Raw genomic sequence first — 26,834 nt, forward strand, 5'->3', positions numbered from 1 at the left:
ACATGAGGTGAGGTTAATGAGGGTCCTCCAACGCATTGCTAATTTTGGTCTCAAACTGTCCCCTTCTAAATGCAAATTCTTTCAGACTTCTGTGAAGTATTTGAAGTATATCTGCACAGGGGATAATAGAACCTGATCCAGCTGCTGTAAAAGAATGGCTAGATTAAACAATTCTGTCAATTAAAAATTGATTTCATTTGTCATTGATTGGTCAAATTCTTTTTCAAGAATGTCTCCAAGATGCCCCATCTGCCATCACCGAAGAACAAAACTGGCTGGGCATCTAAGGATGGAGCATGGTGTCAGGAACTTGGAGAGGCGGATCCTCGTCAACTACGGGTCAGGGCGCGTTAACATCAGGGGACAGCCCTGTCCCGTAGAGGGGTGGGAGACAGGAGTTCCTCAGACACAGACAGACAGCAGAACAGAGTCGCGGCACCACAAATATACTCACCAAAAGGGTGAATGAGGGTCCTCCAACGCATTGCTAATTTTGGTCTCAAACTGTCCCCTTCTAAATGCAAATTCTTTCAGACTTCTGTGAAGTATTTGAAGTATATCTGCACAGGGGATAATAGAACCTGATCCAGCTGCTGTAAAAGAATGGCTACATTAAACAATTCTGTCAATTAAAAATTGATTTCATTTGTCATTGATTGATCAAATTCTTTTTCAAGAATGTCTCCAAGATGCCCATTATGCCAACACCGAACATCAAAACTGGCTGGGCATCTAAGGATGGACCATGGTGTTAGGAACTTGGGTCAGGGCGCGTTAACATCAGGGGACAGCCCTGTCCCGTAGAGGGGTGCAGCTATGCCGCATCCCGCCTTGACATCCACCTCTCCTCCAAGTTCCACTCGGAGTTGGCCAGTGCGCTCCTCAGTGACGTGCTTCAAAACGTTAAGAGGCACGTAACCATCATGCACCTGGCGTTCCTCCGTGCCGCGACTCCTGCTGTGCCCTTGATGACCACCTGGGACATCGACGCACTTGAGCTACATTACACTGAATGAAAGGTTCTGAGTCAGAAACTCTAGAAACTGACTGCATGTTTGTTTGGATCGACAGGAACGTGAAAAAAGATTTGACATGATCTAGTAATTATATTTAAATCCTATCTGTGCTAAATATTTAATATTTACATAATTAACGTTTTGTTTTTGACTGTTATTTGGGTAGGAATTGTCCTTGTCCAAATGAGGTCAAAACTGGAGCTGGTGGACCGTAGCAGAAACCCAAAGAAGTGGATGGCGCTTGTGGCACCTGGTTCTGCTCACAGTGGGACCAAGCAGATGATGGTGGCTGATCAGTCTGTGGATACAAGAAGCTGGCAGGAACTGGGGCCTGTGAAAAGTGTCCTTCCTGGTATGATGGAGGATAATGCTGTGTGAAGCCAGCTTTTCCACCAACCCGTTGACTGATCAGTGCCTCGCCTTCACTGTTTTCAGGTTCCTTAAACTCCATGCTTTTATGTCCGTGTTCCACAGGAATGGAGGGGAGCCGTCTCGCTTCTGGGAAGGAGGCGTCAGCCACGGACACCTTCGGAGGAAGTTTCACACCTTGGAGAAGAGAGTCCCTGTCTGTTCTCTTCTGCCGCTCATGTAGCCTGAAAGATAAAAACAGAAATTGTTTCCTTTCAAAGTCAAGCCATCTTTAAAGTGCAATATCTGTTGAAAATAAAGGACTTCTTACCAAGCACACACAGTGGTATTGTTGATGGTGACTAACAACAAGTTGGTCTCGTCCTGTATGGGCTGGGGGTCCTCAAGCAGTTGTTTAATGTGGCAGTATGTTTGAACAATAGACTGCGGGATGGGTAAAACCTTCCCCTTGGTGTCTTTTGGCCGGTTTCTTGCTTGCCGATATTCTTTCAACAGCTTAAGGCAAATGCACTCAGACACTCTGAGTCACAGGTTTCTGGGCAGCCTGGCCATGAAGAGTCTGTGTGACAAACGGGTCATTGAAATAGTAGAAAAACACTAAAGTTCATCAACACTGATTTGATTGGAGCAGCAATGAAGTGCAGTAGAAAAGTACTTCTCATTTTGATGAGCTCAGCAAACCCACATTAATCTCCTAAGCTTAAAACTTTACAACGCTGAGAAAAAAAAATGTATTTGGCTTCCATGAGTGAATATGCAAACAAGTTATCCATTGTGTCAAATATCAGACAGGTTACCTTTCAGCTGCTTGCTGACCAGGTGCAGAGCCACTTTGTTTCCGGGAAGCCCTCCATGGTCCTGGTAACGTGCTCTTCTTGTTTTTTAAGGTGTATTTGGGGGGCTGCTTGTCCATAGCATGCAGGTTAGAATACAGCTGCAAGACATTTTCTACCTCTGTTGTTGACAATGCAGTTATTGTTCTGTTGGGGCTCAAAAGGTTCTCTGCCAAGCTGTCAACTGCCTCCCATCCAGGAAAACCTCTGTAGTCACACCGGGTCTCCTTACAAAATAAGAAATAAAAAAAATTGGTACAGATATATACACAGTCATTTCTTTGTTATCTCAAAGAATTTCCTGGAACTTCTGGTTGATCGGACTGGATAATCCATATTTGTACCAAAGGAAAAGGCCAACATGCCACAGAAGAAAAAGAGAGAAATAACAGTCTAAACCAGTGGTTCCCAACAAGTGCTGCAGAAGCCTTTTAATCATTTAAGTAAGCTGTTTGCAAGCAGGACACTTAAAACATGCAGTGGAGGGGTACATGAGGACCAGACTAGGGAACTACTGGTATTTCTTTTTCTCGTTTCCTCACTCTATTCTAGAGGCATTAATATAGCCATTAGCTCACCTGTATAAACTGTCAATCTGTCTGTTATTCTTTTATTTTTCATAAGCATCTGTATATACTTGTAAATACTCAGCATATTCTTTATTTTTATACCTTTCCACCTCTTTTTTTTCTATTTGTCTGCCTTTTTCCAATAAGCTTAAATCAAATTCAGGTTTTCCACTTAACCAAGATGGAGTATCGGGAATACTCACCACAGGACTAATTAAATAATGATTTATTCCCATCTTACTTATCTCATCGTTTATAATCCATCCAAAACTATTTGACATTTAAAACATCTAATTGGTCGTGGGACATACTCTCTTACATTGTAGGACAAATATCCTAAATAGACTTTTTCTGGGAGTTTTTCTTCATCAAACTCTATCAGGATACTTTCACTGTTGGTTTTTTCTCCATTTTTAAAGGTCTGAAGCCTTCTTACATTTTTTTATTTTTCCTCCTTTGAGATTTGATTTGATTTCCTCATCTGACACCTCCACTGGGATCCCCCAAATCACTCCCTTCCTCCATTTACTTCCTTCTTGTACCACACTCTATATTTTCCCATTTCTCTCATCCTACATGCTCTGTCTTTTTGTTCCTCTGTATTACAACTTACCATTAAGTTTCCATCTCTTAGTACTTTTGCATTAGTGATATCCCCCACTTGATTCTTCAGAATCGTGGAAAGTTTAACTGGACTGATCTCCTCATTAACTCCAACAATCACTTTGAACTCTCTCACTTACCTCTCCATTTCCTCTTCAGACTCATCCCAGCTTTTCACTACTCTTCCCTTCTTTTCTCCACCTGCCGTTGCTGAAGAATTTCCTCTTTTTGAACTCATCCTTTCACTATTCGATGTTTCAGAACTCCCGTCTCTTTCACCATTTCCCCACTCTGGTCCACTCACAGCACAGCTGTGTCTACCCGCCGTAGTCTTCGTCCAAAGTTCGTTCACCAGTCCTCGGGATTTCCCGATAGAGTCTTGAACATTCCCCCGACGCCGACTTCCAGAAGTCCGAGGTATTCTTAACTCTTTATCTTCATCTTCTCCTTTTTCAGTTCTTGATTTCAACTTTTTAACCATCAATCAGCTACTTAGATTCCACCTGCTCAGACGGAACCTCCCACCTTCCTCCATAGAAGCTATTAGCTCTGCGAGGCTGTTAATGTGAGACATGAAGTCACGTGGGACTTTCGAGGGGCGTTTCTGGGCGGAGCTTGGTAAGGTCCATTTCACTGAATGAAAGGTTCTGAGTCAGAAACTCTAGAACAGTGTTTCTCAACCCTGGTCCTCAATGCCCCTGCTCTGCATGTTTTAGATGTGCCTCTATTCCAGAACAGCTGATTCAAATGATTGCATGACCATCAAGTGGTGCAGAAGCCTGTTAATCACCCAGAGATACAATTCAGGTGTGTGGCAGAAGGGAAATACCTAAGACATGCAGGACAGGGGGGCGCTGAGGACCAGGGTTGAGAAACACTGCTCTAGAAACTGACTGCATGTTTGTTTGGATTGACAGGAACGTGAAAAAAGATTTGAAATGTCAAACAATTATTCCATCATCACATCAGTAATGCGTTACTCTAATTTGACCCCTTGTTTCAGTAACAAATATTCTACAATCCAATAATTGGATTAAAGTTATGCATAGTTTAATGACCATCATTCCAGGATGAACACTCACTTTAGAACAGGGGTGTCAAACTCCAGTCCTGAAGGGCCGCTGTCCTGCAGTTTTTAGATGTGCCACAGGTACAAAACACCTGAATCAAATGGCTTAATTACCTCCTCAGTTCTCCAGAGCCTTGCTAATGACCTAATTATTCTATTCAGGTGTGGTGCAGCAGAGGCACTTCTAAAAGTTGCAGGACACACCGGCCCTCGAGGACTGGAGTTTGACACCCTGCTTTAGAATGTTCCTCACAACTAGAAAGATAAATACTCTGGTAGCACAGACAGGCTACCGGATTCTGATATATCTTATTGGTCAAAAGACATTTGATTATTGGTCAAAATGCATTGATATAAATTGACTGGTAACTGAACTGGTTCTACCTCTTTCTAAAACCAAAGTAGAAAACAGCTAAAATAGGACTCGACAGTTTTAAACTCAATACATCAGTTTGACCAACAAAAATAAAATCTAAAAAACAAGTTTTGTTCTTCTTGAACATCTCTCTACATCAGTGCAACAGTTTGATCTACAAAATAAATTAAAATGATACTTTTCACGTCTAACAGACCTTTAGCTCCTCACTGTTAACTCAGTCTCACTTTCCAGCTCTGCATTCAGTAACTTACCAAACATGATCCATAAAAGCTGATTCAAAAAACCAAAATGTTTTTTTTCCTGTCATTTTCAGCCGCAAACATTTAACTAAAATATCTACGGATACGTGTTTCTGTCTCTGCCTCCCTCTGACTCTCTGCAGCCTGATGTTCCTGCAGGGATTCATGGATTTACAACAGACACTACAGTAATGTACAGTGTCAGAATGTGAACTAAAGATAAAAAGTATGTTTTTATCATACAGAATGAGAATTTAAACAACTTCATTTTCAGATGTATACATTATTATACATCTCAACTCTATTTACTGTGTAGCAAAAATGTTCACAACTTTATTTTTAAACCTCTCCTCCAGCACTTTTCTTATCGTCTCCTAACCATTACCCTTATAGTGTGGAAATAATGAAAACAAAAATTGAAACATTGAAAGAAATCAACTTGACATCAGCCTTCATCTGTTCTCCTTTCTGGTTTTATTGAAATTAATATAATTTTTATATCTTCACACTCTGAAACTCCACCTGGCTCTCCTATGTCTTCCCTGACCTGCTCCTCTCATAATAAAATAGTTTAGTTTATTTAAAAATTAAAAACAGTTAATACATATTTCAATAAACTAGATGAAGACCTCGCCAGAGCTTCATCAGCTTTCAACATCATTCTAGCTCTGCTGTTCTCCTAAATATCTAAATAATATAATTTAATACAATATAAATACATGTTAAGTGGTCGAGTATGATCAGGTGTTGCTCACTTTAAATAATAAAAAGGCTAATTTTGCTGCTGTTTCAGTCTCATTCTAAATCATTGTGACTAGACTAGCTAACTTTTAAGCAGTAACATTTTGAACATGTGACTATTCCAGAATTAAAACCGCTTAACCAAAAAGATTTAGTTCTATATATAAAAGTAAACTGACAACAAGATGTTATAAACGAGCGATATTCATGGCAACATTCCTGACAGACAGTTTACTTCATTCAAACGGAGTTTCTGACTCCGTCTGCTGCTGCCTTTACTCTGAGCCGTTCAGAGGGGGGAGGGGGAGGAAGCGCTCTGCTGAATGCGCTGTTGTGCGCCTTCAAAATAAAAGCATGCGAGTGGAAGATTTTAAAATTCTTTGCAACTGCGGTGAAATTATTGGGGGGGACGAATGTGTCTCTGTCTCTCTCTAATATTTGGGGGGACATGTCCCCCCCCCCAGGTGGCGTAGCCAGAGGCGGGGCCAGGGGGGCCAGTGCCCCCCCTGTCTTCTGATTGGCCCCCCCATTTATTATTTCTCTGCTAGAACGTTTTTGAAATCAGGTAACATTTCACAAAATGACGTGATTAGAAGACGGCAGAACTCTGATCGTTTCCTGATCCCGCATCACTTCCCTCTGCGGGAGAAAAACCAGCAGAAGCGGATCAGCTGCGCTAGGAGCTCCAAAGTCTCTGGTCCGTTAAATCGTCCAGATCAGAGATGATCCTCTGACTGATGTTGTTCTTAGTCTGATTAATAATGAGCTCCACGATGTTCTCTGTGCGTAAAGTTGAAACTGTCTGCGCACCAAGTGGTCAGCTGATCACAGTCTGGACAGAAACCAGCGAACTGCTCTCTGTTCTCATCAAGATGAGGTCAGGAGGGAATCTGACATATTAACTAGGCTAAGTTTTTACTGCTTTTGTTTTTAAAACATCATTAACGTAAGCAGTGTAACTGTATATTGTTTATTTGGCGTTTGTCATCTCATGTGTGATTAATTGGAGCATTTAAGCGCATTTATTGCCCAGCGCTCTGCGCTTGTTTCTGCCTAACGGATCTGCACTTTAATTTCTTTCCTCTCTCAACAGTCAGCTGTTATTCCTCTACATAAACTACAATAAGTAGATCACATTCTCTTTAGGTTTCTCTGTGTGCTCCAAACTCATTAAATGTAAACTCATCAGAAGCCCGAACCACCATCAGGCAAATAATTCTGGTGCGACCCGAAATATTGTTACCCGTCAAATTACCTGTCCAATCAGAGCTTCCTAACCAAGGTGTCCATAACTCTTCAACACGCTGTCAGCTCCCGGTCAGAAAGACGCATTTAGTTCAGTGTCCATTAGATGATATTCAGAAAGGATCTTTAATTTGATTGATTTTAGTTTCCTCTGCGATCAACTCTGCATATCATGTCTCCATGTGCGCCAGTCAAAGGTGTTAATTATAACATGTCAAATGACAGAGGGGCTTAAAAACTAACCAAATATTCAGTTTGGTTATTTTTTAAAATTATATATATGTGCACACACACACATTTAAAATGTTGCCCCCCCAGAGGTAGTCCTGGCCCCCCCCAACTTTAAAAGTCTAGCTCCGCCACTGCCGGCAGGGAGTCCCCGGTTCGAGGTCGGCATGCTCAGAGCAGAGAACCCTTCATGTACAAAAAAAAAAAAAGTCTTGGAAAGGAAGGAAGGCACTTACCCAACACGACACAATGCTCCCGGATTGTTGCCATTTTAAATGATAGAGTTTTGATTTTGACACATTTTTTATTTATAAATAAAGTGCAAAAAAAAGGACATGGTAAGTACATGCATTAACAAAAACACAAGACTCAAAATAATACAAGTGCAAAAAAGGAAATGCAAGTACTTGTATGAAAAAATAAAACGCACACAAAGACTCGATGGACTATAATAAAGTGCAAAATATTAAAGAAAATAAGGTGCAAAAACGTAAAAAAAAAAGACTTCAAACCTAATAAGTGGAATAGAAAAAAAAAAGTGCAGGGGAAATTCACATGACAAAAAAAAACAAATGGTTACAAAAGCCACTCGTATAAAGTTCAAGGAAGTTCTACTTCCTTAAAATAGAACTTCAAGGTGCTCTTCCGCCTCCTGTCTACCGTCGTCGCTGCTGGACAAAAAAAGTTCTAACGGACTGCAGTCATCGGACAGGAGGAGGGGACATGAGTGTTGCGGCAGGTCCCTCCTGGACGGCGGGCTCTGGAGCAGAGGCAGGTCCCTCCTGGACGGCGGGCTCTGGAGCAGAGGCAGGTCCCTCCTGGACGGCGGGCTCTGGAGCAGAGGCAGGTCCCTCCTGGACGGCGGGCTCTGGAGCAGAGGCAGGTCCCTCCTGGACGGCGGGCTCTGGAGCAGAGGCAGGTCCCTCCTGGACGGCGGGCTCTGGAGCAGAGGCAGGTCCCTCCTGGACGGCGGGCTCTGGAGCAGAGGCAGGTCCCTCCTGGACGGCGGGCTCTGGAGCAGAGGCAGGTCCCTCCTGGACGGCGGGCTCTGGAGCAGAGGCAGGTCCCTCCTGGACGGCGGGCTCTGGAGCAGAGGCAGGTCCCTCCTGGACGGCGGGCTCTGGAGCAGAGGCAGGTCCCTCCTGGACGGCGGGCTCTGGAGCAGAGGCAGGTCCCTCCTGGACCTATGGCTCTGTGGGTACCTCCCATGGCTGCGAGCTCTCAGTCACCCTGGTGGTAGTTTCTGAACCACTTCTGGTATTGACTCGTTCCCTTCTGGTAGTCTGGCTGCCATTCTTCGCTGGGAGACGGCCGCCAACAGGGAGAGGCGGGTCCTGCCGGGACCATTCCCCAGCAGTACCCTCCGCTCCCTAATGGCTGCCGTCTCCCAGCGCTCACGCCCGCTGGGATACCGCCTCCATCAGGGAGCGGCGGGTCCTGCCGGGACCATTCCCCAGCAGGACCCACCGCTCCCGGATGTCAGCCACTCAACCAGCGGGGAATGGCAGCCAGACTACCGGAAGGGAAGGAGTCAATACCAGAAGCAGGTCAGTCCTGCAGGAAAGGAGAACACAGGTAGGTCATTGAATGTGGTCATCGATTTTTACATACCTGCTCCAAGAGCCTGATCCACCGCTTGAAGTTGTGGTTCAAGTCCTTCAGCTGCATAGTGGGCCAACTTGAATCCACAAGTCTCACCTGGGAGTGGGCTTTGAGGGGAGGTGGATGTCAAGTGATTAAATGATTAAATAGAAAAAAGTAGAATTAAAGCAAAGTTTGCAGGACAATAACACACAACCAGATTAATTTTATTACCGTCTGACTCTACTGTTGGGTCTTGATGTCCCCTGTGTAATTTTATTTATTATTACTATTAAACTAAAAATCTTCAGCATGGGGAAGTGGTATGAGCTCGACTTTTCTCAACATATTCTGGTTCATGAACAAACTGCACACAAACTTATGAAAAAACTGAAAAAGTATACTGCTCAAAAAAAATAAAGGGACCACCACAATACAACTCCAAGTAAATCAAACTTCTGTGAAATCAAACTGTCCACTTAGGAAGCAACACCGATTAACAGAGACCCTCGTCGGGTCAATCAGTGTTGCTTCCTAAGTGGACAGTTTGATTTCACAGAAGTTTGATTTACATTGTGTTGTTTAAGTGTTCCCTTTATTTTTTTGAGCAGTGTATTTTCTCTACAGCTTCTGACAGAATCAAACTGAGATGTAGGAAGAGTCTTTATCACAAACCTGAAGAGGAGCCATGTCCAGGGAATTCTCAGAGCTGCTGCTGGTGAGAACTCTCCTCGATGACATGACTGCCGCTGGGACATACTCGGCTGAAGACAGAGGACAAAAAACCGGTCAAAATAGAGAACTCACAAAAGAGAAAAGAAAGAGTCTGCTGCTGGTTAGCTGGCAGAAGAAAGGAGACTAAAATCTTACAAGAAAGACACAAAAAACAAGAGGAGTTAGAAAATCTAAGCACACAGATAATCCAACTACTACAATATTAACTTGTTTATTTTCATTTCTAGTTTAAAATAAACTTGACACATGTCGACATGAATTAAGTTTCGAATGAAAAGTAGTTTGAAGAACATAAATATTGTATAGTATCAAAAGAAAATCTACAAAACAATTACCACTTTGCATTAAAATCCAAACAGTCAAAAACATAACGTTAATTATGTAAATATTAAATATTTAGCACAGATAGGATTTAAATATAATTACTAGATCATGTCAAATCTTTTTTACGTTCCTGTCAATCCAAACAAACATGCAGTCAGTTTCTAGAGTTTGACTCAGAACCTTTCATTCAGTGTAATGTACCTGAAGTCTGTCGATGTCCCAGGTGGTCATCATGGGCACTGTAGGGCTGGCGGCACGGAGGACTGCCAGGCGCTCCTCAGTGACGTGCCTCTTAACGCCTTGAATAATGTCACTGAGGAGCGACCTGGCCAACTCGGAGAGGTGGATGTCAAGTCGGAATGCGGCATAGCCGCACCCCTCTACGGGACAGGGCTGTTAAGTCGCCCTGACCCGTAGTTGACGAGGATCCGCCTCTCCAAGTTCTCCACACCATGAGTTGCCTTCAGGTGAAGAGCCAGTTTCGAGGTGCAGTTGAAGCAGATGGGGCAACTAAAAGACATTCTTGAAAAAGAATTTGATCAATCAATGACAAATGAAATCAATTTTTAATTGACAGAATTGTTTAATGTAGCCATTCTTTTACAGCAGCTGGATCAGGTTCTATTATCCCCTGTGCAGATATACTTCAAATACTTCACAGAAGTCTGAAAGAATTTTTAATTGTTAAACAAACATACTGTAAGTATTTGTTAAGCATAACAGTTATGTGTCACATCCAGGGTAGCTTGCTACCAAGTGAGCAGCTGGCGGGCTACCCTGGATGTGCTAGCCAGTCCACTTGGTAGCAAGGTATCGTGGAGCAAACAGGTGTTTCCACAGTTACAAATTCGAAAGTTTTCTGCTTTCAAAGTTACATTAACTCACCCATTGAATGGTAAAGTTGCACATTAAACCCGCTTCTATTCCAAACATCACATTTTACATTAAATAAAAACTTACCCTTTTGTGAGTATATTGGTGGTGCCGCGACTGTCTGTTCTGCTGTCTGTCTGTGTCTGAGGAACTCCTGCTCCTCTCCCACCTCTTTTCAATTAACAGCTAATTTAATTGGACACAGGTGCGTGTGACGCAGGAAGTGGGAAGGACTTCACCTTCTCTCGGAGACTTCACAAGACTGATAAAGAAATACAGTAGGAAGTGATCATTATCCTATAATTATAAGGGTAGGAATAATTGGAAATTAGTATAAAAAGAGTGGGGAGAGATTAAACTTTAATAAGGCAGATTGGAGTAAGTTTAGATATTTGAGTGAAATGTATTTAGAAAAGGTAGATTTTAATATGCATATAAATAAAGTAAATGCAAGTATCTCAAAAATAATAATGGAAGTGTAACCAAAGAACAGAATTTACTCGGGTTCAGACAGCAGTTTACTATCAACCAGTTTATTTATTACAAATTACTGGACTGAAACACATCCAACTTTGTTTCAACACTTTGTCATAGTTTTCCTGGAAAACCCACAAAGAGAAAAGAAAAACAAAACATTTAGGTCATAAGGAATCCTTTCAGGGTCCTTGGTAAAAAATTAAATTAAATTAAAATAAGCTGGCCAGCAAAAAAAAAACAAAACTTCATATAGAGCTCTATATTTGTGTGCAGAGACTGGCACGTCTCTGCTCCGCAGCAGCTCTGAAACTCTAAAGCCCGGGAGTTTCCCTAGTAACTAAGAGCAGTCAGCTCCATTTTAAAACAACACTTAAGATTTTTATCAGGAATATAACTCCATAAAATAATAAGCACCTCATGAACATAGATGAAAATGAAATATTTCATTTAACACGACAAACTCGACAGTCATTTTAACTCACAATACCCACGGAAAAACAGGAGTTTGGTTTTGTTGAGGAAAAATGACTATTTTAGTGTTTAACACAGTTTAAACCTTTTAGAACACATTTCTTAAGTTTGAACAGGTTTGTGTTAGTGATTTAAAACCAGAAGAACTATTGCTGGGATAAGTATTTAAAGTACAAAGGAGAATAGAGGATCTGCAAGAGAATTTCGGCTCAGACCCCTGGGTCTTATCATTAAAGACAGGAGGTCATAAATCAACATATGCAGAAGGTGGAGGACAGTATCACTTGAATTACTCTGAGAAAGGGAACTTTGGTCGGTTCACGTAACCAGGATGAGAATTCTTCCAAACTAACATCTGACATGGGGCAAAAAAACTGAACATAAAATGTTTTAAATCACTAACAGTTAATTTGTAAGACATTTTCTTAGTTATTAATGTTTTGACTGAAAATTCTATTATCTTGTTTTAGAATTAATTTAGTCAATGATGAATGTATTTGAAATTGTATTATTTCTGACTATATTAGAATCACATGAAAATGTTTCGTTTAGTATTAGAAAATACTTAGGTTTATGGTGAATGAATGTCTTAATTCCTATTTGTTTCTAATTCCTAATTAGAAACAGGAATTGTACTTCATTATTTTCTGTTAATATTGTCTATTTCTTTTGGTTTGATATCAGGACTAAACTTTGGAGATGCTGAGTGCAGAAGAACAAATTGGGTTTTTGGAGAACTTTCATTGAATTAAAATAAGTATTAAATGTTTGTTCCTGGCAGAGCAGAAGAGAAACCAGAATTTCACAGCTACCTGTGAGGTTCCTGCATCTGTTTCTCTGGCCCAGACGGCTGTAGAGCCGGATAGCGTTAAGAAAATACATTTAAAATAAGTTAGTTTTAGAATTTATCATGACTTGATTGAAATACCATAATTATAGTTTAAAATTTATAACATATTCTGACCTATTGATCTTTATTTTACTGTAGTTAAAGCAGATGGTTTGTCAAGATCTCTGATCTGCTCTTTGTCTGTCTGGGAAACAATCAGTAGGAAGTTCTAGCTTTTCACACTGATCTGTGAAAGCCATAAACCACCATGAATTCGGAGAGTCTGCTTCTACCTTATTTAACAAAAGGTGTTTGATCTTGCGAACAAACTGCGGGACTTTTTCTAAATTTAAAAGAGCCAGAGATGCCTTCCAATTGGTCAAGTAGAGATACGCCTTATTTGAATACATTAAAGAGGAAAACACACCTACAGGTATAAAAGTTTGTGCACAAGGGAAACAATTCAGAAAAAAAGCTGATTTTATTTTACTTCTGCACCAGCTCTTTCTCCAAGGACGTCCTTGATATTTCTATGTCTTCTTGTCTCAGGTAACAATGTTTGTATCTGTGTTTCTTCAGTTTCCTGTACTATCTTATATTTTCTTCTGATTGGATTAAATCCTGTAATTCTGTGACGTCAACACGCATTGTTGTGTTTTTGTCCCCGCACGTGGCCACGCGAGAGAACCCGGGATCAGAGGAAGAATCAGAGCCAGAGTTCTGCTAAATTTACCAGTAATATAAATATTCTTCCTTAACAAAGCCAAGACCAATGAATGCCTACGCACAGGATGTGCAAAACTGGAGAGACAAGCGGGAGAAAACTCCATCAAAAACGTTGCTGCAAATTGACAGAGATGGGCAAAAACTTCTCAACTTGTCCACGGATGTGGACAAGTTTAGAGCTGACAAGTTGAGAGCTTGTCCAAAACTCATTGTCCTTTCCAATGAGGATTCTGGAATGGACAAACATGGCATACAGTTTAAAAAGTCTTTGTCACGTAGAAATGAACAAAAACTCAACAAACAGGTTAGAGAGAAGGCAGAGGAACGATTGGTAAAGCCAAGGCAAACACTCAGAGTTAGTGAAGGCAAACGGTCAGAATAAGTACATAACGAGAGGGAGAAAAATGTTCACGAGCAGGTTAAATTTCAAGAGAAATGTAAGAAGATGGCCTATGAAAATATAGAGAATATAAGGAGAAAAGAATATGTCAAAGAAGCTGTTGAGGAGAAAAAGCTTAATCAAGAAAAAGCTAAGCAGGAGTTTGCCCAAAAGTTACTTGACAAACAGGAGAAAGAAAAGAAAGTCAAAATGCAAAAGTATTTGACTGATGCATGGGATGATCAAGTTGAATACAAATGGCAAAAGCAGATTGAAATGGACAAGATCATAAATAAAGGGTCTGATTCCTTGATGGAATCAGAGCAGTCGCATCGAACGGAGGACGTTGAGAAGAAGAAACAGAAGAAGCAGCAGAAACTCAGAACACAGGACAAGACTGAGCAAAACATGAGGGACCAAAAGTTGAATTCCTTAGAGGAATGTAAGCAGATTGTTATGAAAATCTGGATAATATCAAGAAGAAGGAAGCTGCAAACTTTGCTCTTTGGAGGAAAAGCAATTTCAAGAGAGGGTTAAGCAGCAGTTAGGCCAATAAACAGAATAAGAAGAAAATAGCGGAACATGAAAGGCAACAAATGGCTGCCACAATGGAGTCAGATAGACTGCATCAAATTGATGAAATTGAGATCAGGAGACAGAAGAAAGAGAAAGACTGAAATTTTTTTGGAGGCAGAATGAGACTGAGCCAAACATGGAAGACCAAAAGAAGACTGTGGATGACAATTACAGGATATATTGAGGAAAGAAGCTGCCTACGACTCTGTTTTGCAAAAGAAGCTATGCAACAGCATGGCTAAAGAGAAGGTTGCCAAAATGCTACATGAAGCACATCAGCAGAAGAAGGAAACTCCAAAGCCAAAGACTCTGGCTGATAAAGTCTTCGCTAGTTATGAAAATAAACAGGAACAGAAAGGGAAATGGACAGGGCTGAAAGGGAAGGGTGCTTCCTGGATATCCAGCTGAGGAAATTGTAGCCAGGAGACAGAAGAAGGATCCCCAGCAGAAACTGAAGACACAGGACGAGACTAAAAAACATACGGAAAATTTAGTAATAATGCAGTGGGAAATACAGCACAGTGTAACTAAGCAAGAAAGAGATGTTCAGTATGAATCTGGCTTTCTAGACTATGAGAGTGACTGCGACATTCCTGATAAGGACAGAAGTCGTGAAATACGTAAAAAAATGTGTACGACCAACTGTCACTTACAAAGAAGGAAGAAGCTAAAAAACGGGCTTTTATGGAGGATAAGTTACTGAAAGAAAGGAAAGAACGGAATCTGCAGAGCAAAAGCGTGAAAAACTGGAGAAAGAGAAAAAAGCTGCAGCTATAAAGAGTCTGACTAATTCTTGGGATTCCCAGATTCAACTCAAACGGCAGGAGAAAAAGGAACTGTGTGAGATTGAAAGGAAAAACATGCAGACCTTGATGGAATTAGACAGAGTGTGTGGAGCTGAAAACAGTAAGCCAAGCCACCAGACTCTGCCAGGGAGAAGTACCTCCCTGGCAGAGTCTGCAAGAAGATCTTCAAGAAGATCGGTGGGTACTGCTGACCAACATGACGACACAAGAAACAGACATATACTGAGTAGTCAGAAAGTTAGGAAGCCTGTCACATTACCTTTACTCAAATCCACCTCTGTGCACTATGCTGAGGATCACCAACAGCAAAATAAAAGAGTAAAATTCCCGTCCATTTCCAGTCCCAGAATAACAGAATAGCTGTTTCTCAGCTGCCCATGGAATGTGATGGGAATCCCCCGGAGGAGCTGACCAAAGTGGCTTAGGAGAGGGAAGTTTGTGCCTCCCTACTTAGGCTGCTGCCCCATGACCTGAAGAAAATGGATGGATGGATAGATGGATAGATAGGTTTTCTCTGGGTGCTCCAGTTTCCCTACAAAAACGATAGATAGGTTTTCAGCTTCAGAAGGGAGGCCCAGACTCCCTCTCCTCAGCCACTTCTTCCAGCTCCTCCGGGGAATCCCAAGGCGTTCCCATGCCAGCCGAGAGACATAGTCCCTCCAGCGTGTCCATGTCTTTCTGATTAGCTTCCCTGTGTATTTAACCCCACCTGTTGTCTCTGTCCTTCGTTGGTCCTCGTCATTAGTTCATCGTTCTTCTGTCCGTTTGCAGTGCCGCATGTCTTTCTGAGTTTGTTCCTGATTCTTTATTAAATACATAATTCCTCATTACTACCTGGGTTACCGGCGTCTTCCTCACCTACAACCACGCACACATGACAGAATGTCCCTAGTATTAGCTACGAGAGAGATATGGCCAGGGCCGTACAGAGACCACTACAGGGCAGGTGCTCAACAACAAAAAAGGGCCCATCTAACCGCCTTCTAGGACAGAATATTAACAGCCTCTCAGCTTTCAGAGTTTAATAAACAATGATAAATTACAAAATTGTGAGACATACAATCAGAGCTAAAGGAAATCTCTACATAGAGCATAACACTATGCATATGTAAGATATTTATTAGTAATTTCGTTCTGCAGGTCTATTTTGTAAATCAGAGCTGGTGGTCTAGCTCTGGTTTACATATTTGTCTTTACATAATTACACTATTAAAAATATAAACAAGGGCACAAAGCCACCTTTGTGCCCTTGTAATCTTTTTATAGATTACAGATTAGTGGACTGTAATCTCTAAAAAGAGCTTCCTGTTTGCTGCAGTGGAGATGAAGACGGTCCAATCAGGAAAGCAGAGCTGCATCAAACTTTAGGGTGGAACTGCAGAAAAAGAAAAAAACAAAAGCAAAAATTGAATTGTTAATGCATGTCACCATGAGAAAAGCCTACTGAGTTTTGCTTAAAAAAACCTTTTTAAACATTTAAATCACACATTTGTCTCATGAACAGCAGTCTCATGTCTCAGTGATTGTTTTGTTAAACAAACTTATTTGTGCATGTCATAAATCTTTTCTTGATATTCTAAGTTTTTGTTTGACTCAACGTTTTGCTTGTGATTCTAACATGACGTTGTGAGCAGTGGCGTAGCCAGAGGGGGGGCAGGGGGCCATGGCTCCCCCTGTCATCTGATTGGCCCCCCAGTGGACCCCCTGATGATTGAAATGTAACGGCACCAGGTTATTCCTGTACATTATTTGGAATCATTCTAAGTCAATATATCTAAAGAAGAAAAACAATAATAAATATATGAAAAGAAAATGTATAAAACTTTATATAAGTCCATGTGATGACATAAATAAATAGATTTTTATCAGGCGCGATACCAGCCTCCTTTATACTCATAACAACAAGCTGATATTCTTCTCCTGGATGTTTCAGTTATGCTGCGCTGTGGTGCAACTCAAAGGCTAAAGCGCTTCATACCTGGTGGTTGTAAAACACCAATAAGTTATTTATTGATCCTCCGCAAAAAAGAGAAAAAACCGAAGAGGGGCAGACAATGTTCCTAGTTTGGAGCAGAGGTGGCGCTGGAGTTTTTTTGTTGTCTGTCAAAAAAAAATAAATTTTATTTTCAATTTGTAGTCATCAAACGAAACATTTATTATTTTTCTGCTAGGACGTTTATGAAATCAGGTAACATTTCACAAAATGACGTGATTAGAAGACGGCAGAACTCTGATCGTTTCCTGATCCCGCATCACTTCCCTCTGCGGGAGAAAAACCAGCAGAAGCGGATCAGCTGCGCTAGGAGCTCCAAAGTCTCTGGTCCGTTAAATCGTCCAGATCAGAGATGATCCTCTGACTGATGTTGTTCTTAGTCTGATTAATAATGAGCTCCACGATGTTCTCTGTGCGTAAAGTTGAAACTGTCTGCGCACCAAGTGGTCAGCTGATCACAGTCTGGACAGAAACCAGCGAACTGCTCTCTGTTCTCATCAAGATGAGGCTGAGGAGGGAATCTGACATATTAACTAGGTTAAGTTTTTACTGGTTTTGTTTTAAAACATCATTAACGTAAGCAGTGTAACTGTATATTGTATATTTGGCGTTTGTCATTTCATGTGGGATTAATTGGAGCATTTATGCGCATTTATTGCCCAGCGCTCTGCGCTTGTTTCTGCCTAACGGATCTGCACTTTAATTTCTTTCCTCTCTCAACAGTCAGCTGTTATTCCTCTACATAAACTATAATAAGTAGATCACATTCTCTTTAGGTTTTCTCTGTGTGCTCCAAACTCATTAAATGTAAACTCATCAGAAGCCCGAACCACCATCAGGCAAATAATTCTGGTGCGACCCGAAATATGTTACCCGTCAAATTACCTGTCCAATCAGAGCTTCCTAACCAAGGTGTCCATAACTCTTCAACACGCTGTCAGCTCCCGGTCAGAAAGACGCATTTAGTTCAGTGTCCATGAGATGATATTCAGAAAGGATCTTTAATTGATTGATTTTAGTTTCCTCTGCGATGAACTCTGCGTATCATGTCTCCATGTGCGCCAGTCAAAGGTGTTAATTATAACATGTCAAATGACAGAGGGGCTTAAAAACTAACCAAATATTCAGTTATTTTTTTAAAATTATATATATGTGCACACACACATTTAAAATGTTGCCCCCCCAGAGGTAGTCCTGGCCCCCCCCAACTTTAAAAGTCTAGCTCCGCCACTGCCGGCAGGGAGTCCCCGGTTCGAGGTCGGCATGCTCAGAGCAGAGAACCCTTCATGTACAAAAAAAAAAAAAAGTCTTGGAAAGGAAGGAAGGCACTTACCCAACACGACACAATGCTCCCGGATTGTTGCCATTTTAAATGATAGAGTTTTGATTTTGACACATTTTTTTATTTATAAATAAAGTGCAAAAAAAAGGACATGGTAAGTACATGTATTAAAAAAAAAAAACACAAGACTCAAAATAATACAAGTGCAAAAAAGGAAATGCAAGTACTTGTATGAAAAAATGAAACACACACAAAGACTCGATGGACTATAATAAAGTGCAAAATATTAAAAAAAATAAGGTGCAAAAACGTAAAAAAAAAAAAAAAAAAAGACTTCAAACCTAATAAGTGGAATAGAAAAAAAAATTAAGTGCAGGGGAAATTCACATGACAAAAAAAACAAAAAACAAATGGTTACAAAAGCCACTCGTATAAAGTTCAAGGAAGTTCTACTTCCTTAAAATAGAACTTCAAGGTGCTCTTCCGCCTCCTGTCTACCGTCGTCGCTGCTGGACAAAAAAAGTTCTAACAGACTGCAGTCATCGGACAGGAGGAGGGGACATGAGTGTTGCGGCAGGTCCTCCTGGACGGCGGGCTCTGGCAGAGGCAGGTCCCCTGGACGGCGGGCTCTGGAGCAGAGGCAGGTCCTCCTGGACGGCGGCTCTGGAGCAGAGGCAGTCCTCCTGGACGCGGCTCTGGAGCAGAGGCAGGTCCCTCCTGGACGGCGGGCTCTGAAGCAGAGGCAGGTCCTCCTGGACCGATGGCTCTGTGGGTACCTCCCATGGCTCCAAGCTCTCAGTCCCTGGTGGTAGTTTCTGAACCACTTCTGGTATTGACTCGTTCCCTTCTGGTAGTCTGGCTGCCATTCTTCGCTGGGAGACGGCCGCCAACAGGGAGAGGCGGGTCCTGCGGGACCATTCCCCAGCAGGACCCTTCGCTCCCCAATGGCTGCCGTCTCCCAGCGCTCACACCGCTGGGATACCGCCTCCATCAGGGAGCGGCGGGTCCTGCCGGGACCATTCCCCAGCAGGACCCACCGCTCCCGGACGTCAGCCACTCAACCAGCGGGGAATGGCAGCCAGACCACCGGGAGGGGAGGAGTCAATACCAGAAGCAGGTCAGTCCTGCAGGAAAGAAGAACACAGGTAGGTCATTGAATGTGGTCATCGATTTTTACATACCTGCTCCAAGAGCCTGATCCACCGCTTGAAGTTGTGGTTCAAGTCCTTCAGCTGCATAGTGGGCCAACTTGCATCCACAAGTCTCACCTGGGAGTGGGCTTTGAGGGGAGGTGGATGTCAAGTGATTAAATGTGATTAAATGATTAAATAGAAAAAAGTAGAATTAAAGCAAAGTTTGCAGGACAATAACACACAACCAGATTAATTTTATTACCGTCTGAATCTACTGTTGGGTCTTGATGTCCCCTGTGTAATTTATTTATTATTACTATTAAACTAAAAATCTCCAGCATGGGGAAGTGGTATGAGCTCGACTTTTCTCAACATATACTGGTTCATGAACAAACTGCACACAAACTTATGAAAAAACTGAAAAAGTATACTGCTAAAAAAAAATAAAGGGACCACCACAATACAACTCCAAGTAAGTCATACTTCTGTGAAATCAAACTGTCCACTTAGGAAGCAACACCGATTAACAGAGACCCTCGTCGGGTCAATCAGTGTTGCTTCCTAAGTGGACAGTTTGATTTCACAGAAGTTTGATTTACATTGTGTTGTTTAAGTGTTCCCTTTATTTTTTGAGCAGTGTATTTTCTCTACAGCTTCTGACAGAATCAAACAGAGATGTAGGAAGAGTCTTTATCACAAACCTGAAGAGGAGACATGTCCAGGGAATTCTCAGCTGCTGCTGGTGAGAACGCTCCTCGATGACATGACTGCCGCTGGGACATACTCGGCTGAAGACAGAGGACAAAAAACCGGTCAAAATAGAGAACTCACAAAAGAGAAAAGAAAGAGTCTGCTGCTGGTTAGCTGGCAGAAGAAAGGAGACTAAAATCTTACAAGAAAGACACAAAAAACAAGAGGAGTTAGAAAATCTAAGCACACAGATAATCCAACTACTACAATATTAACTTGTTTATTTTTCATTTCTAGTTTAAAATAAACTTGACACATGTCGACATGAATTAAGTTTTGAATGAAAAGTAGTTTGAAGAACATAAATATTGTATAGTATCAAAAGAAAATCTACAAAACAATTACCACTTTGCATCCAAACAGTCAAAAAACATAACGTTAATTATGTAAATATTAAATATTTAGCACAGATAGGATTTAAATATAATTACTAGATCATGTCAAATCTTTTTTCACGTTCCTGTCAATCCAAACAAACATGCAGTCAGTTTCTAGAGTTTCACTCAGAACCTTTCATTCAGTGTAATGTACCTGAAGTCTGTCGATGTCCCAGGTGGTCATCATGGGCACTGTAGGGCTGGCGGCACGGAGGACAGCCAGGCGCTCCTCAGTGACGTGCCTCTTAACGCCTTGAATAAAGTCACTGAGGAGCGACCTGGCCAACTCGGAGAGGTGGATGTCAAGCCGGAATGCGGCATAGCTGCACCCCTCTACGGGACAGGGCTGTTAACGCGCCCTGACCCGTAGTTGACGAGGATCCGCCTCTCCAAGTTCTCCACACAATGGTCTGTCTTCAGGTGAAGAGCCAGTTTCGAGGTGCAGTTGAAACAGATGGGGCATCTAAAAGACATTCTTGAAAAGAATTTGATCAATCAATGACAAATGAAATCAATTTTTAATTGACAGAATTGTTTAATGTAGCCATTCTTTTACAGCAGCTGGATCAGGTTCTATTATCCCCTGTGCAGATATACTTCAAATACTTCACAGAAGTCTGAAACAATTTTTAATTGTTAAACAAACATACGGTAAGTATTTGTTAAGCATAACAGTTATGTGTCACATCCATGGTAGCTTGCTACCAACCGAGCAGCTGGCGGGCTACCCTGGATGTGCTAACCAGCCCACTTGGTAGCAAGCTATCGTGGAGCAAACAGGTGTTTCCACAGTTACAAATTCGAAGTTTTCTGCTTTCAAAGTTACATTAACTCACCCATTGAATGGTAAAGTTGCACATTAAACCCGCTTCTATTTCAAACATCACATTTTACATTAATAAAAACTTACTCTTTTTGTGAGTATATTGGTGGTGCCGCGACTCTGTTCTGCTGTCTGTCTGTGTCTGAGGAACTCCTGCTCCTCTCCCACCTCTTTCAATTAACAGCTAATTTAATTGGACACAGGTGCGTGTGACGCAGGAAGTGGGAAGGACTTCACCTTCTCTCGGAGACTTCACAAGACTGATAAAGAATACAGTAGGAAGTGATCATTATCCTATAATTATAAGGGTAAGAATATTGGAAATTAGTATAAAAGAGTGGGGAGAGATTAAACTTTAATAAGGCAGATTGGAGTAAGTTTAGATATTTGAGTGAAATGTATTTAGAAAAGGTAATTTTAATATGCATATAAATAAAGTAAATGCAAGTATCTCAAAATAATAATGGAAGTGTAACCAAAGAACAGAATTTACTCGGGTTCAGACAGCAGTTTACTATCAACCAGTTTATTTATTACAAATTACTGGACTGAAACACATCCAACTTTGTTTCAACACTTTGTCATAGTTTTCCTGGAAAACCCACAAAGAGAAAGAAAACAAAACATTTAGGTCATAAGGAATCCTTTCAGGGTCCTTGGTAAAAAATTAAATTAAATTAAAATAAGCTGGCCAGCAAAAAAAAACAAAACTTCATATAGAGCTCTATATTTGTGTGCAGAGACTGGCACGTCTCTGCTCCGCAGCAGCTCTGAAACTCTAAAGCCCGGGAGTTTCCCTAGTAACTAAGAGCAGTCAGCTCCATTTTAAAACAACACTTAAGATTTTTTATCAGAATATAACTCCATAAAATAATAAGCACCTCATGAACATAGATGAAAATGAATATTTCATTTAACACGACAAACTCGACAGTCATTTTAACTCACAATACCACGGAAAACAGGAGTTTGGTTTTGTTGAGGAAAAATGACTATTTTTAGTGTTAACACAGTTTAAACCTTTTAGAACACATTTCTTAAGTTTGAACAGGTTTGTGTTAGTGATTTAAACCAGAAGAACTATTGCTGGGATAAGTATTTAAAGTACAAAGGAGAATAGAGGATCTGCAAGAGAATTTCGGCTCAGACCCCTGGGGTCTTATCATTAAAGACAGGAGGTCATAAATCAACATATGCAGGAAGGTGGAGGACAGTATCACTTGATTACTCTGAGAAAGGGAACTTTGGTCGGTTCACGTAACCAGGATGAGAATTCTTCCAAACTAACATCTGACATGGGGCAAAAAACTGAACATAAAATGTTTTAAATCACTAACAGTTAATTTGTAAGACATTTTCTTAGTTATTAATGTTTTGACTGAAATTCTATTATCTTGTTTTAGAATTAATTTAGTCAATGATGAATGTATTTGAAATTGTATTATTCTGACTATATAGAATCACATGAAAATGTTTCGTTTAGTATTAGAAAATACTTAGGTTTATGGTGAATGAATGTCTTAATTCCTATTTGTTTCTAATTCCTAATTAGAAACAGGAATTGTACTTCATTATTTTCTGTTAATATTGTCTATTTCTTTTGGTTTGATATCAGGACTAAACTTTGGAGATGCTGAGTGCAGAAGAACAATTGGGTTTTTGGAGAACTTTTCATTGAATTAAATAAGTATTAAATGTTTGTTCCTGGCAGAGCAGAAGGAAACCAGAATTTCACAGCTACCTGTGAGGTTCCTGCATCTGTTTCTCTTGGCCCAGACGCTGTAGAGCCGGACAGCGTTAAGAAATACATTTAAAATAAGTTAGTTTTAGAATTATCATGACTTGATTGAATACCATAATTATAGTTTTAAAATTTATAACATATTCTGACCTATTGATCTTATTTACTGTAGTTAAAGCAGATGGTTTGCCAAGATCTCTGATCTGCTCTTGTCTGTTGGGAAACAATCAGTAGGAAGTTCTAGCTTTCACACTGATCTGTGAAAGCCATAACCACCATGAATTCGGAGAGCCTGCTTCTACCTTATTTAACAAAAGGTGTTTGATCTTGCGAACAAACTGCGGGACTTTTCTAAATTTAAAAGGCCAGAGATGCTTCCAATTGGTCAAGTAGAGATACGCCTTATTTGAATACATAAAGAGGAAAACACACCTACAGGTATAAAAGTTGTGCACAAGGAACAATTCAGAAAAAAGCTGATTATTTACTTCTGCACCAGCTCTTTCTAAAAGGACGTCCTGATATTTCTATGTCTTCTTGTCTCAGGTAACAATGTTTGTGTCTGTGTTTCTTCAGTTTCCTGTACTATCTTATATTTTCTTCTGATGGATTAAATTCTGTAATTCTGTGACTCAACACGCATTGTTGTGTTTTGTCCCCGCACGTGGCCACGCGAGAGAACCCGGGATCAAAAGGAAGTATCAGAGCCAGAGTTTGCTAAATTTACCAGTAATATAAAAATTCTTCCTTAACAAAGCCAAGACCAACGAATGCCTACGCACAGGATGTGCAAAACTGGAGAGACAAGCGGAGAAAACTCCATCAAAAAACGTTGCTGCAAATGACAGAGATGGGCAAAAACTTCTCAACTTGTCCACGATGTGGACAAGTTAGAGCTGACAAGTTGAAGCTTGTCCAAACTCATTGTCCTTTCCAATAGGATTCTGGAATGGACAAACATGGCATACAGTTAAAAAGTCTTGTCACGTAGAAATGAACAAAACTCAACAAACAGGTTAGAGAAGGCAGAGGAACGATTGTAAAGCCAAGGCAAACACCCAGAGTTAGTGAAGGCAAACGGTCAGAATATGTACATGACGAGAGGGAGAAAAATGTCACGAGCAGGTTAAATTTCAAGAGAAATGTAAGAAGATGGCCTATGAAAATATAGAGAATATAAGAGAAAAGAATTGTCAAAGAAGCTGTGAGGAGAAAAAGCTTAATCAAGAAAAGCTAAGCAGGAGTTTGCCCAAAAGTTACTTGACAAACAGGAGAAAAAAAGAAAGTCAAATTGCAAAAGTATTGACTGATGCATGGGATGATCAAGTTGAATACAACGGCAAAAGCAGATGAAATGGACAAGATCATTATAAAGGGTCGATTCCTTGATGGAATCAGAGCAGTCGCATCGAACGAGGACGTTGAGAAGAAGAAACAGAAGAAGCAGCAGAAACTCAGAACACAGGACAAGACTGAGCAAAACATGAGGACCAAAAGTTGAATTCCTTAGAGAATGTAAGCAGATTGTTATGAAAATCTGATAATATCAAGAAGAAGGAAGCTGCAAACTTGCTCTTTGGAGGAAAAGCAATTTCAAGAGAGGGTTAAGCAGCAGTTAGCCAAAAGTTACAGAGGAACAGGAGAGGGACAAGAAAGCCATATTGAAAAGTCAGTGTCTGACACATGGGATGCCAAATTCAAGCCAATAAACAGAATAAGAAGAAAATAGCGGAACATGAAAGGCAACAAATGGCTGCCACAATGGAGTCAGATAGACTGCATCAAATTGATGAAATTGAGATCAGGAGACAGAAGAAAGAGAAAGACTGAAATTTTTTTGGAGGCAGAATGAGACTGAGCCAAACATGGAAGACCAAAAGAAGACTGTGGACAATTTACAGGATATTGAGGAAAGAAGCTGCCTACGACTCTGTTTTGCAAAAGAAGCTATGCAACAGCATGGCTAAAGAGAAGGTTGCCAAAATGCTACATGAAGCACATCAGCAGAAGAAGGAAACTCCAAAGCCAAAGACTCTGGCTGATAAAGTCTTCGCTAGTTATGAAAATAAACAGGAACAGAAGAGGGAAATGGACAGGGCTGAAAGGGAAGGGTGCTTCCTGGATATCCAGCTGAGGAAATTGTAGCCAGGAGACAGAAGAAGGATCCCAGCAGAAACTGAAGACACAGGACGAGACTAAAAAACATACGGAAAATTTAGTAATAATGCAGTGGGAAATACAGCACAGTGTAACTAAGCAAGAAAGAGATGTTCAGTATGAATCTGGCTTTCTAGACTATGAGAGTGACTGCGACATTCCTGATAAGGACAGAAGTCGTGAAATACGTAAAAAAATTGTGTATGACCAACTGTCACTTACAAAGAAGGAAGAAGCTAAAAACGGCTTTTATGGAGGATAAGTTACTGAAAGAAAGGAAAGAACGGGAATCTGCAGAGCAAAAGCGTGAAAAACTGGAGAAAGAGAAAAAAGCTGCAGCTATAAAGAGTCTGACTAATTCTTGGGATTCCCAGATTCAACTCAAACGGCAGGAGAAAAAGGAACTGTGTGAGATTGAAAGGAAAAACATGCAGACCTTGATGGAATTAGACAGAGTGTGTGGAGCTGAAAACAGTAAGCCAAGCCACCAGACTCTGCCAGGGAGAAGTACCTCCCTGGCAGAGTCTGCAAGAAGATCTGCAAGAAGATCGGTGGTACTGCTGACCAACATGACGACACAAGAAACAGACCTATACTGAGTAGTCAGAAAGTTAGGAAGCCTGTCACATTACCTTTACTCAAATCCACCTCTGTGCACTTTGCTGAGGATCACCAACAGCAAAAAAAAGTAAAATTCCCGTCCATTTCCAGTCCCAGAATAACAGAATAGCTGTTTCTCAGCTGGCCAAGGAATGTGATGGAATCCCCGGAGGAGCTGACCAAAGTGGCTTAGGAGAGGGAAGTTTGTGCCTCCCTACTTAGGCTGCTGCCCCATGACCTGAAGAAAATGGATGGATGGATAGATGGATAGATAGGTTTTCTCTGGGCTCCAGTTTCCCTACAAAAACGATAGATAGGTTTTCAGCTTCAGAAGGGAGGCCCAGACTTCCCTCTCCTCAGCCACTTCTTCCAGCTCCTCCGGGGGAATCCCAAGGCGTTCTGATGCCAGCCGAGAGACATAGTCCCTCCAGCGTGTCCATGTCTTTCTGATTAGCTTCCCTGTGTATTTAACCAACCTGTTGTCTCTGTCCTTCGTTGGGTCCTGTCATTAGTTCATCGTTCTTCTGTCCGTTTGCAGTGCCGCATGTCTTTCTGAGTTTGTTCCTGATTCTTTATTAAATACAATTTCCTCATTACTACCTGGGTTTACCGGCGTCTTCCTCACCTACAACCACGCACACATGACAGAATGTCCCTAGTATTAGCTACGAGAGAGATATGGCCAGGGCCGTACAGAGACCAGTACAGGGGCAGGTGCTCAACAACAAAAAAGGGCCCATCTAACCGCCTCTAGGACAGAATATTAACAGCCTCTCAGCTTTCAGAGTTTAATAAACAATGATAATTACAAATTGTGAGACATACAATCAGAGCTAAAGGAAATCTCTACATAGAGCATAACACTATGCATATGTAAGATATTTTATTATAATTTCGTTCTGCAGGTCTA

At 41.1% G+C, this 26,834-nt stretch overlaps 3 long non-coding RNA genes across 4 annotated transcripts in view; 2 read left to right on the forward strand and 1 right to left on the reverse strand.

Moving 5' to 3' along the window:
- The window catches only part of LOC145553862 (uncharacterized), a 68,008-nt gene that overhangs the window by 21,156 nt on the left and 20,018 nt on the right, over positions 1 to 26,834 (forward strand). The window lies entirely within an intron of this gene.
- On the forward strand, positions 698 to 1,703 carry LOC145553850 (uncharacterized). Its single transcript, XR_014089891.1, has 2 exons — positions 698 to 1,368; positions 1,491 to 1,703. It is a non-coding gene; the product is annotated as an uncharacterized LOC145553850 (long non-coding RNA).
- On the reverse strand, positions 1,105 to 5,710 carry LOC145553849 (uncharacterized). Of its 2 annotated transcripts, XR_014089890.1 has the most exons (4): positions 3,531 to 5,710; positions 2,183 to 2,445; positions 1,696 to 1,944; positions 1,105 to 1,609 (listed from the first exon to the last, which is right to left on the reverse strand). It is a non-coding gene; the product is annotated as an uncharacterized LOC145553849 (long non-coding RNA). The 2 variants fall into 2 exon arrangements; XR_014089889.1 differs by having other exon boundaries at positions 1,105 to 1,944; positions 3,531 to 5,701.

Source organism: Poecilia reticulata, chromosome 11 (genome assembly GCF_904066995.2).
Source record: "Poecilia reticulata chromosome 11, P_reticulata-male-v2, whole genome shotgun sequence".
Classification (NCBI taxonomy): Eukaryota; Metazoa; Chordata; class Actinopteri; order Cyprinodontiformes; family Poeciliidae; genus Poecilia; species Poecilia reticulata.